Raw genomic sequence first — 12562 nt, forward strand, 5'->3', positions numbered from 1 at the left:
CCCAAATGATATTATACAAATATCAACCTGGCTCTGAACAATTATAGGTGATATACACATAGATGTAGCTAAATAGATGCAGAGTCTTGTTTGTAGTCAATCTGGAGCTGAATTGAAAACAACTTTTAGTAACAACTAGAGCTGTTTCTGTTATGTTAGAAGGTAGAAAGAGGTGAGATAATTCAACTGTCACTTCCACATCAAATTATCTATTTAAGGGCAAACATATGTCTCAGTCATTCTAAGACTTTTTATCAGCTGTTTTTTTTTTTCCTTTTTACAAACAATTGGCCACAAATGGGACCATACAAGAAGAGGAAGTAGTGACTTTGTTGCTTGGACTTGACATTATATCTGCCTTTTCTTACCCACTTAGCTATATTGTACAACAACAATAACAACAAAAGCTTAGGGTTTGAAAACCAGGAGATTCTAACTCTCAGAGACATTTGATAAGAATTAGATAAATAACCTAACTGAAATATTGAAGTTGGGAGGCATGGAATATTTACCATGAACTACAGCACTGTTATTACCCTTGGAGATCCTGAGCTAAGGGACCAGGAAATTGAATCCAAAAAAAAAAAAAAAAAAAAGACTGGATGGTGGGCATTAGCTTATTGGGATGAACATGCCATTTGTTCTAATGAACATGATGCCTATGGTTCCTGCAGAGAAGATGCAAGGTTTGGCAGCCATAACTCTTTAAGAAACAAGATGGAAGACTTTTCTTAGTCCTAAATGAGTTTCTATCATTTATTTAAAAATTGGGGGAAAAAGCCCGTGTGCTTTAAGCTGAGATCATGACAGTACCTACGCCTGTCAAGGAAGACATAGAAAGGATTTCAGTTGACCTAAAAGCTGGAAGTGAGGAATCCAAATGAGAAACACTCAGCCAAGTAGCATCTGTCAGAAACGACAAAGTGAGCCATGGAGCAATGAAGCATCCAGCAAAACAGTAAAGAGATGTTTACCAGAGCAGGTCCAGAAGGAGCTACATGTCACAACTAGCAGTGTTCTGCTGAACAGATTCTAGAAAAGAGTGTGATGAGTTAAAAAACAGCCAGTAGAAAGAATAGTATCCACTAGAATAGTATCCAGAGGAGAGTATATCAGCAGGAAGCAAGCCTAGTGGGAATATAGGGTGCTATCACATCAGAAAACATCCACAGTTCTGAATTGTTGAAGTTCTGATATAATCCTTGAGTATATCTACACTTGAGTATAAATGTGTGGGAGAGTGCACCCCTGTTTTTTCTGGGGAAATGGATTATTGTTATTTTATTATGCTCTTTTAGTAAATGCTTTGGAATTAATTGGATTCTCTGGATGACCACTAAAGACAAACACATCAATAGGAGTCCTAACCAATGGTTTTTGAAGATGGATATAGGCCAGTGCTTAATGGCCACTAAATGTTTAACAACTGGCACTCTGAATGATCTACAATTAATCTATTAATTAAGTTTAATCTGTATTATTAACATTTTCCCCATGATTTAAATCTAGATAATCAACAAAACAATAAATCAAGCCATGATTTGCAAGTATTTTTCTAATTTCTAAGGTATAAACACAAACTGAATAGTTCACATTTAGTACTCCCAAGCAAATACAAGATGGTTTCAGTCCGTCCTTGAATAAGACAAATAGAACACTTCAAAGCTGAAGGGTTTAATATGTGAGTTAATATGTCAGTAGGTACCTATTACCATGGGTAAGTTGTGGACAATTGTTAGCAAAAAAAGAAAAAAAAAACCAGCAAAAGGTTCTACATAAGGAATTGTTGAGGTCTAGATTTGGGGTACTTAAATGAAATTAAGGTTTAGTTGAGGTCTAGTGGCAGGTTTGGGGTACAGGGAGTCAAGCAAAGCTTCCCTGCAACCCCCTTGGATTCAGCGCAAGGATACGGCAGTAAATGAGGTCTAGTAGTGGCGTGAGTCCCCAATAAAAGCATTTATTGGCCCGGAGAGCTAGATTGATGAAAGAAGTTTATTACTGGGTTTGGAAGGAGATAGGTGAAGATAGAGATAAAGAAGGCACTGGACAGAGGGTCCAGTGGAAAGAGGATTCTCACATGGCTAACATGTTTGGAATCTCTGAAAAGAGGGGTTCCCAGCGTGGCCTTTTTATAATAGGAGACTTAGCTCGAGGGGCTTTTGGGTATAGCCCCAAAGTTTGCTCAGATCCGAGTGGGGCTGGGACAGGTCCGGATGGAGAGGAGTTAATGACTATCTTGAGCTCTGGATTCAGGTACTAGCCTCACTTCATTGCTACTCTCTTTGATATTGGAGGGTTAGGGAAAAGTTATAATTCGAAAGGCTAGAAAATCAATCGCTACCTCTCTCTTCTAAATAATGTTTTCCATTTCTATAGAACATTAGGACCCACTTTCCTCAAAATACTTCTGTGAAGAAGGTAGTACATATGTTATTATTATCGCCTTCACATGTGAAGGAATGTCAAAGACCTTTGGTATCTGAAGTACCTCCATTTTCAGAGTAGATTTATTACAATCACCTAATAGCCTCTGGCTTCTAGGACTGGAGATGAAATAATTAGCTCCCTCTGGCTTTCTGCAATTTCTCTGCTGCTGCTCTCCCTTCTCTCTTAGAATACTATCTATCAAAGCAATTTCTGAATGTAAAGAGCAATAGGCCATGTGCCCAGAAATCTAAAGAAAGAGAAAAAAATAAAACTGGCTTCATAGTTAAGCATTTCATTAGGGTTTCCCTTTCTCTTTCATTATAAATGTACATATGTCCCTGTGTGACACATTCTAAAGTGGAAGTATTAAGTATTAACCTGTTTTGTGTCTGCCTGTAAACTACCTATTTAAAACAGGGCTGCCTTCCATCTGTCAACCTAGACTTTTCTACAAAGACAAGAAGCTGTAAAAAGTTTAAAGGCAATCTATAGGAAAGGAAAGGAAATGAGAATGGTAATAAGACAGGAAAAAAAGAGCTCTAGGGTGAACATTCATTTCCAGGATCTTTCCCTAGAAACAAGTCACAGAGCTCATAATCTAATTGCACAATGAGCTCGATAAGATCAATCATTTCCATTTCTATTTGTGCTGGATGTGTTCATTATCCATCCCAAAGAAGAGGTTATAACCTTGGTGACAACTGACACTAAAAAAAAATCTCTTTATATGAGATGCAAGGGTGTACAGATTTAAATCTATAGAGTTCTGGCAGTAGGGAAGTCTCTTTCTGTGACTGACATTTTATTTGCTAAGCCTCCAGGAGTCATAAACACTAAAAGGACTTATGAATATAGAGTTTAAGAACCATCAGAGGTCCTAGGCCTTTTGGAGCCAGAGATATTAAAGAATCTGCAGGAACCTCAGAACTGCCAGTTACTGAGAGCTGAGAACAGACTCCTCTATTCAGGAATGTGAAAATTCAAAAATCAGGTATTTTTACTGACTCAAATGCTCAGATAGATCTCCCTTTTCCTCAGACATGTGAGAGAATAAATTCTCCATTAGTGAGTCAGTCAATGGGCATTCATTAAGTGCCTATTTTGTGCTAGCTAGGAATTGTGCTAAATGCTGGGGATACAAAGGCAAAGGACCATCCCAATCCTCAAGGAACTTATAATGTAATGGGGGGAACAAAACGTAGACTGCTATGTGTGAACAAGCTGTCATGCAAGAGAAATAGAAAATAATTGACTAAGGGAGGGTTAAAAAAGGCATCCTGTGGAAGGGGGAATTTTATCTAGAATTTAAAGAAAGTCAGGGAAACCAGAAGGAAAATATGAGGAAAGGAGAGCACTTTAAGAATGAAGGATAACTAGTGTAAATACCCAGAGTCAAGAAGTGGAATGTCTTCTATGAAAAATATCAAGGAGGATAATGTCACTAGATCTAAGAATAAGGAAACAGGGATGATCTAAGATGGAAGAAGAATGGAAAGCTGGGTGGGGGATTTAAGTTAAGAAGGGCTTTGAACATCAGAAAATTTTATATTTGATATTGTAGGTGATGAGAATCTCTGAATGGGGGAGGGAGTTGTGATGTAGTCTACAGAACTCTAAAAGCATGATAGTGATGAAGTTAGTGGTAGTGAAGAAGTGTGAGAATTGGGATAGGGAATCCCCTCTGATCAGAGACCCAGGTCCAATGTGAAAGAATTCGCAAATCTGAAAAACTGTATGGCAAAAGGGAATTTCATTGGCACTGAGAAGCCAACTTTGCTAGGAAGACAGACTTCTTAGTGCAAGGTCCTGTTAGAAAAATGGCAAAGGTTAACAATGAGAAGAGGATATCTTCAGTGGGCAAAAGTCCTGGCATGCAGCTTTGCAAAGAAGAGAGCTTCCTTAGCAAGCATAATCCTGTTTCAGATTTCTGCAAATATTATGAGTTCAGAGTTGTCTTTTATTAGCCATCTGAAGTTTGGGTTTGCATTCAAAAATTTTTTTATAACTTTTTATTTACAAGATATATATATATATGGGTAATTTTTCAGCATTGACCCTCGCAAAACCTTCTGTTCCAATTTTTCCCCAATACATGTTAAGTATGTTAAAGTATATGTTAAATTCAATATATGTATACATGTCCATACAGTTATTTTGCTGCACAAGAAGAATTGGACTTTGAAATAATGTAAAATTAACCTGAAAAGGAAATAAAAAATGCAAGCAGACAAAAACAGAGGGATTAGAAATGCTATGTAGTGGTCCACACTCATTTCCCAGAATTATTTTGCTGGTATAGCTGGTTCTATTCATTATTGAACAAATGGAACTGATTTGGTTCATCTCATTGTTGAAGAGAGCCACATCTATCAGAATTGAGCATCATATAGTATTGTTGTTGAAGTATATAATGATCTCCTGGTCCTGCTCATTTCACTCAGCATCAGTGTATGTAAGTCTCTTCAGGCCTTTCTGAAATCCTTCTTGCATTCAAAATTGAATGAGATTTCTTCAAAGTTGCATTGCCTGGGACTTAGATCTCTAATTGAATAAAATCACTTAACTGGGAGTTTGAAGGATTTTCCCAGAGTCTGGGAACTCCTTGAAGGGGATCCAGGCCACCCCCAAAAGATCTCAGTTTCAATGGAGGATGACTTGACCAAGATCTCCGATTGAATGAAAGCACTTAACTTGAGAAGGGCTTGTCTGGGAAAGATGCTTTTCCCAGGGTTTGGGAGCTCAGAAGTGGATCTGGAATCCTCAAAAGATCTTAGTTTACTTCAATAGCACCACTCAAACAACATTTTATCATCCTATGCATAGCAAATTTTGACCTTCTCTTCTCCTAATCCCTATGAGTCCCCTTTACTTTTTCTTGGTGTACTCTCTCATGCTCTCATTAATCCACCCTAGCTATACTGCTCTTGAATCTCCATGCAATTCTACCCTCTCTTTCTGTTAGCCTTTCTATTACATTCTCCTCCTCCCTACATCTTATCCTTATGTTTACAAACTTTCTTTAGCCTTTGACCCTGTTTTCTGATACTACCTTCCATGTCCTTCCACTCATGGAAACCTGGTTCCCTGCAAAAAAACAATGTCTTTTGGGACACTGTTTCAAGAATTAAAAGCACCTCCCCCCCATCTTTCAGGCTGGTAATATCTGAAACAATAGAACAGGAATAAGAAAGAGCAGAAGACTCCTTACTATTCAATGCTATTTCCTGCCACCATAACTGAGTGAACATTCTTCCTTTGACATTCAATCCATTCATTTATATTGTAAGGTTTTTAACAAAAGAGAAAGAAAAGGAAGAGAGAGAGAGGAAGGGAGAGAGAATGAAAAGGGAGGAAGAAAGGGAGACTTTTAATATTCTGTTGAAGCCTACAGATTCATTTTTTAAGAATAATGATTCTTAAGATTATAACTCAAGAAAATGAAAATTTTCAATTAGATATTATTGAAAATGAAGCTGATTTTTTCCCCATTTGAATTCATATGGGCCCCAAGTGAAGAAGTTTTTCTCTGTCTATATCCTTGCCATTGTCATCTGCTGACTTTCAAGACTTTCTCCTTCTTTTCTCAATGAATCCAGTACTTAGCTTATAGTTTTTCTTTACTTACAATCCCTAACTATTTTGCCTGAGAACTTCAAATACTTGTTGACTGATGAATGATTGATTCACTGTTGATGTCCTCTCATAATATCCTGGCTTTCTAATGCATCAACCTTCCTGACTCAATCTGAATGCTGTAATTTCTGGGCTAGCTCTCTGGAGGGTCTCAGATGGTCCTTGGTCTTTAGGTGGAGAAGTGATGAAGGCAGAAGAACCACCACAAGGATGGTCAAAGATGGAGTCCTGAATCTTCTCTGTGTCTGTGTCTGAGACTCTTCTGTGTCTGTGGCTGAGAGAGACTATATCTCTCTTAAATACCTCAGTATGATTACATTACTACAGCACACTGAACATATGCCAACAGTTGCCATTACATTACTCTATTACACTAAGTAATTATAGCATTACATCACACTAAGTATACACTTAACTAGAGAATTAATCACACTGAGTAGTTGCTTTAACTATAAGTACCCTGCTGTCAGTACCTTAAGTAAACCCTTTCAGAGTTCCAGCCCTCTACAGAATGCTGTTTTGCCTACTCACAAGTGGTCATCTCCTTAATCATTTAAATAATTCTGAGACTCATAAGAGCCTTTTCCAAGGGAACAGAGCAATAAATAATATTAATAATAATTCATATGTCTACACTGCTTGGAGGTTTATATAGTATTTTATAAGTTTTTTTCTCAATTCTGACAAAATCTCTGTGAAATAAATGTTACAATTATTAATAATCTTAAAATCAAGATAGGGAAACTGATTCAGAATAGAAAATTGAGCAGCATCACTTAAATAGTTAATTTGATGATTAGTATTGAAAATTGATTCTTTTGATGCCAAATCTAGGGCTCTTTTTATTATATCACATTTTTATTTAGCCTTTTGCCACTGTGACTTGTAACAATCTAGTTACAACCCAGATTATTCTTGATTTAGTGTAAGCAGAACAAAATTAAAAGCAGGTCATCAAGCAAGCCACAAGTCATGTTGATGCTTTTCCCTTCTCTCCATTCTCTCTAGCTCCTTTTGACTTCCTGAATTTGCTCCTAAGTTTCTTTCCCTGATACATCACAAAACATTCCTAAGTTTTCCATTTTGCAACTTCCCATTCGTTTGGACATAGTGGGCTTCAAATCTAAGTTCCCTCATTGGATTTCAATAATACTGGTAGTGGAGATGTAAGATATAGGAGTAGAGGGTAGCAAGTTCATTATATGCTTCTCAGGCTGTCTATGAATAATTTAAATATTCATACTCAATGTATAGTTGTTGCACAATAACCAAGCTGAAACTCTTGGAGAAATTAAACTTCATCCATAGTAACATCCTCAGTATTAATAAAACCAGAAGCCATTCAAAAGAAGGAAGCTTAGCATCTTCACCTTAGAGAAATTAATAAAGGAGTTGGTTGAGTAACTAGGTGGTGGAGTAGATAGAACTGAGTTTGAATCCTGTCTCAAATATATATTGATTTTTTTGTTCAGTTTCTTCATCTATAAAATGGGGATGTATAATAATACCTATTCTACAAAGTGGTTGTGATGATTCAAGTGAGTTAACATATGTAAAGTGCTTTATAAACCTTAAAGCTCTACATAAATGCTGGTAACTATTATCAGAGTATTTATTCTTTGTAACTTCAGAGAGCCACTGAAAATTGAAAGTTAGAGAGAAACAAAGTTCTCCATAAAAATAATAATAGAGTTGTTCAAAACTTGAATGAACTATTTTTAGAATTAGTAAGATTCCTCTCACTAGGCATCTTAAAATAAAGGCTGAATGATCACTTGTTGGGGAATATCAGAGAATAAATTCTTCTTTAAGTTTTTGTTAAATGAGAGGATCTTTCAACCCTCAGACAGTCCTAGGAGTTAGTCAGTTATGGATATTTCCAGGATCCTATAAATCTTTCCTTAGGTCAAATGAGGTCAAATTTCTAGTGAAGGAAGTGACATTGGACTGCGATTTTATTGACCACCTTCTTTAGACACTAGCAACATAAAACCCAATGCAGAGATTACTGTTTGGAGCTCTTATTTCCAAAACCATGGAATCCCTAAGGATAAGTGATAAGTGGAATTTTAAAATTCAATCAATATTTTAAGTGCTTATTACATATAGCACTCTATGTGGTAAGAGCTAAGAGAATCACAAAGTCTAGTGAAGACATGGGAAAAAGAAAGCCCAAATGTGAATGAATATTAAATCGCTTTTACTTATGTGAATTTGCTCTGAGAATCGCTAAACTCCATAAAATAAAAAATCCAGTGACTATTACTACTCCTGCTAACTGGGAAAATCCTAACACTGATAAATCGAGCCATTTCATTTTACACTTTTCAAAATCTTTCAATAGAATTAGACATTCAATAGAATAGAATCTGTTACGGCATTCCCAAATACTGCCTCTATAGCTCAGAAGTCATGCATCAGATGATGTAACAACCCCATCTACTGGCATAGAAAATGAAGTGATAGTATCTTGGACTCTTCCAGCCATAATTTCATACCTAAATTTTTGGTTAGCTTAATGGTCATGAAGCAATTTTTCTAAGTATACTTTGGAATTCTCTTTTGCCTTTATCATGCATATTCTATTTTGCATCGTAAATATGTGTATACACCATATTACATCAGCAGATTGAAAGATACTTGAAGGTAAGAGCTATGTTCTTATTAATATCATCTTATCATAGCATTACCAGCATCTTGAAGATTAAAAGCAATAATTAAAATTTTGATAGTGAAACAAGGAGGCTGCAATGCTAATATCAACACTCCCTAAAAAGGAATGGATTTTGTTTCAAAAGTTGATTTGATAATCAATTGCTTGAAATCCAATTTCAAGACAAGATGGTAATTAGATTTCTAGACTATCCCACACAAGACTCAAGAACATATTATAAGGTTTTGTGTCTTTTTGTCACCTTACATGAGAAGAATTAGCACTTGAAGCAAGAGAGTAAATGTTGAAGATATATTAAACAAGGCAGAACTGCTTTCATGTAGAAGATCTGAAAGTTATATGGGAATTATAATGTAAATAAGAGTAAGAACAAGGAAGATTATATATGGATTAGAATGTATTACACAGACCCAGAGATAACATTTCATCTCACTGTATACCAATCTTATCCCTTTTTGAGTATAGGAGCCAAGGAATTTGGATGTCACATCTTCCTTTTCCACTAGATGGCTAGTTGAACTTGGCATCAAAAAGAATAGAGTTCACATGTTCACATCACCCAGATACTAGTGGTAAAACCTTAGAGTCCCTGAACATCTCAGCCTCCATTTCCTCATCTGTAAAGATAGGAATAATAGTGGCATCTAATTCACCTTGTTGTTGTAAAGATCCAATGACAAAATCTGTATAAAGTTCTTTGCAAACCTTAAAGTTTCGCTTTATAAATAAAGCTTATAAACATTTAAGTGCTATGTAAATGATAACTATTATTATTGCTTTACTTCTTTTGAATACCAATTGTACTGATGCATGTCTCATTCATTAACAGTTATTATTTGATTTTACTCAGGTATAAAGTCACTGGAAAATATGAGGAAGGTCCAATGAATGGCATGTGACTATATTACACTTGGGTAGAGATAAATCTATTATTTCATTGGTATGGTGAAATCCCAGTTGAAAGGATTCCCTCTGCCTATGCAGGTTAGCATATTTGCAAATTATAGATTTTGCAAATTATAGACTTACAGAGCTAATGATAGAATAATTGACTTCCTTCCAGTGACATAGCCAGGATGTGTCCAGAGACATGGCTTCACTGCATTTCTTAATTTTGAAGTTAGCTATCACCATACCAAGTTACTTTTATTTCATCCTAAATAATATCAATTCTAAATCTTTTAATCTGGCAAACTAGAATAGGAAATAAAATAGTTCAGGGATATAAGATGGCTCAAAATTATGCCCCTCGGAGATGTATTACAGTTAAGGGGTTTTCTTTCTAGATGCAATACTATAGGGAAGGTTAAAACAATATCATTCATATTCTAATGAAAATTCCCTTAATAATCAGAATAGGGATAATGGAAGCCATCTAGTATGCAAAAGGTTTTGTGAGAAGTGGGAAATATTATGGAAGATATTTTAGCACACAGCACATCAGAAGAAGTTTGTAAAATGTTAGATAATATAGGTTTGTTGCTTGGAGCTCTTATTTCCAAAGCCATGAGATTCCTAAAGATAAGGACTTTCAGAAGTGCAAATGAAATTAAAATTTCACCAAATATTTTCTGTGCTTGGGCCTTCAGAAAAATGGGAGAAAAAGAAAGTAGATTATAGAGGGAAGAATAAAATCCCTATTTTGCAATATTATTCAGTGTTTATGATGTTGGATTTAATTGTTATTAGTATTGATACTAATAATAATTTCACATTTTAGCACTTTAAGGTTTATGATATGTTAGATGACCCATAAATGACTTGCTCCATGACATGCAGCAAGAAAGGTAAGGCATGAAAGCAGATAACCAAAACAAGATCACTATTCTTTCCTTTATACATACTCTTCAATGCTACAGACTGATATGAAGATCATTTATCTGTCTTTGTTGCAAATGTGACAACATAGGTAGTAAATGGTTGAATTATGATATTGGGGCTTTATTTTAGATGGGGGCAGAGGGAATTTAAATGGGAGTAGAGAGGGAGAGATTGTAAATCATAGTTTGCTTCTGATTACCACAGTTCAGTCTACTCCCCCTTGACCAGTATAACCTGTTCTAACACATTATACTCCAAAAGATTCCAATCAGTTCTTTTCTGCCATTCTGGTTGGAATAAAGAAGATAGAAGAATACAGCATGTACTTCTATCACTAGGAGAAAAGTAGTTCTTACTCTTTTTAAGTGAGCTTCCTCCATTCTTTCTTATCTTATACTCTCTCTCTCTCTCTCTCTCTCTCTCTCTCTCTCTCTTTCTCTCTCTCTCTCCTCTCTCTCTCTCTCTCTCTCTCTTCTCTCTCTCTCTCTCACACACACACACATACACATACACACACATGCACACACATACATATACACTGTTTGAGCTCTTGATTTTTATTTTAGAAATTTGAAGATTGATCTTACCAATACCCAAGTTTACGGGTCCTTGGCAATCTTAAAAATGTGATTCCTAGAAGGGCATTTATAGATGAATTACTTCATCTATAAGTTCTATATCTATAAGATCTATAAGATAAGATCTATTATCTATAAGATGAAGTAGTTCACTTTTACCTCCCTCATTTTGTGATGAGGCCCAAAGAGATCCTGACCATGGCCCTGGATTGTAAATTAAAATCAAGACTCAGATCTTCTGAATCAAGGTTCATTGGTCTTTCAATATATCTTTCTAGAGCTTATCACCTAAAAGGGCCTATATATATTCTATAGTGGCATAACAGAGCTGAAAAAAAAGGACATTATATAAATAATCCCCCTCACTTTGTTCAGTTGTTTCAGTCATATCTGACTCTTCATAACCCCATTTGGTGTTTTCTTGACAAAGATACTAGAGTTTTCTTGCCATTTCCTTCTCTAGCTCATTTTACAGCTGAGGAAACTGAGGGAAAAGGTGTTAACTGATTTCCCAAGGGTCACATAGTAAGTGTCTGAGATCAAATTTGAACTCATGAAAATGAGACTTCCTGATTTTAGGCACAATTTAGGGTTCTATATTTGAAGAATAATTTATGGAAAGATTAAAGAAGAACAATTATTTAAAATTTGGAAGTAACTCCCTATGAAGAAAGCATAAGAGAAATAGTTTTACTTAAAGAGAGAAGTTAATAGACTTTATGATATGATTAAAACAATTTTAAAAATAGATAATGATTAATAATATTTATTGTGGTCATCCTGTTTTTTCTTCAGATAGTATAACAAGTACAATTAATTGGCAGCTCTCAAGAGTGTGGCCTAGATTGTTATATACTCCTTTCCCTTAGAAGAAAAAAAATGTATTCCCCTTCTGGCATAGAAAAACCAGAAGAGAGATTCTCTACTCCTAAACCTATCCCACCTCTCAATACAGAAGAAATCAAAGAGGTTTTCTGTTTTGGTCACTTTATCAGTGAAAGAACTTGAGAATTCCCCTCCCTTATGCATTGATAATATGTCTACATGGAAACAGCATGACTGGGAGCCACAGGGTAAAGAAACTGCCTATAAAACCAGGCATGCTGAGATGAGTGAAGGGAAAAGGCAATCTTAAGCATAGTCTGTCTTTCACTGAAGCATTCTGCCTTAGGGACAACAAAATAATACCTTATAGCTACCCAGAGACAATGTCTTTAGCCCAAGTAAGCTTTCACAACTTGAGTCTTAGAGAAGCTGCATTAAAAATCAATAGTGAAGTTGTATTAATTTAGAAATAAAAATTAAGAAATTTTCTTTGTATGTATTTCTTTATGGTTCAATACCAATTAAATATTTCACTATTTCAATGTAGGATTCCTAGTTGATCTGTTTACCAGTAGTAAAAAGAATATCTAGACCCGAGTTAAGA

At 35.6% G+C, this 12562-nt stretch overlaps 1 protein-coding gene across 1 annotated transcript in view; it reads right to left on the minus strand.

Moving 5' to 3' along the window:
- ADCY1 (adenylate cyclase 1) overlaps positions 1 to 12562 on the minus strand; it is a 193100-nt gene that overhangs the window by 70492 nt on the left and 110046 nt on the right. The gene's annotated exons all lie outside the window — the stretch shown is intronic.

This window comes from Antechinus flavipes, chromosome 1, assembly GCF_016432865.1.
Source record: "Antechinus flavipes isolate AdamAnt ecotype Samford, QLD, Australia chromosome 1, AdamAnt_v2, whole genome shotgun sequence".
Classification (NCBI taxonomy): Eukaryota; Metazoa; Chordata; class Mammalia; order Dasyuromorphia; family Dasyuridae; genus Antechinus; species Antechinus flavipes.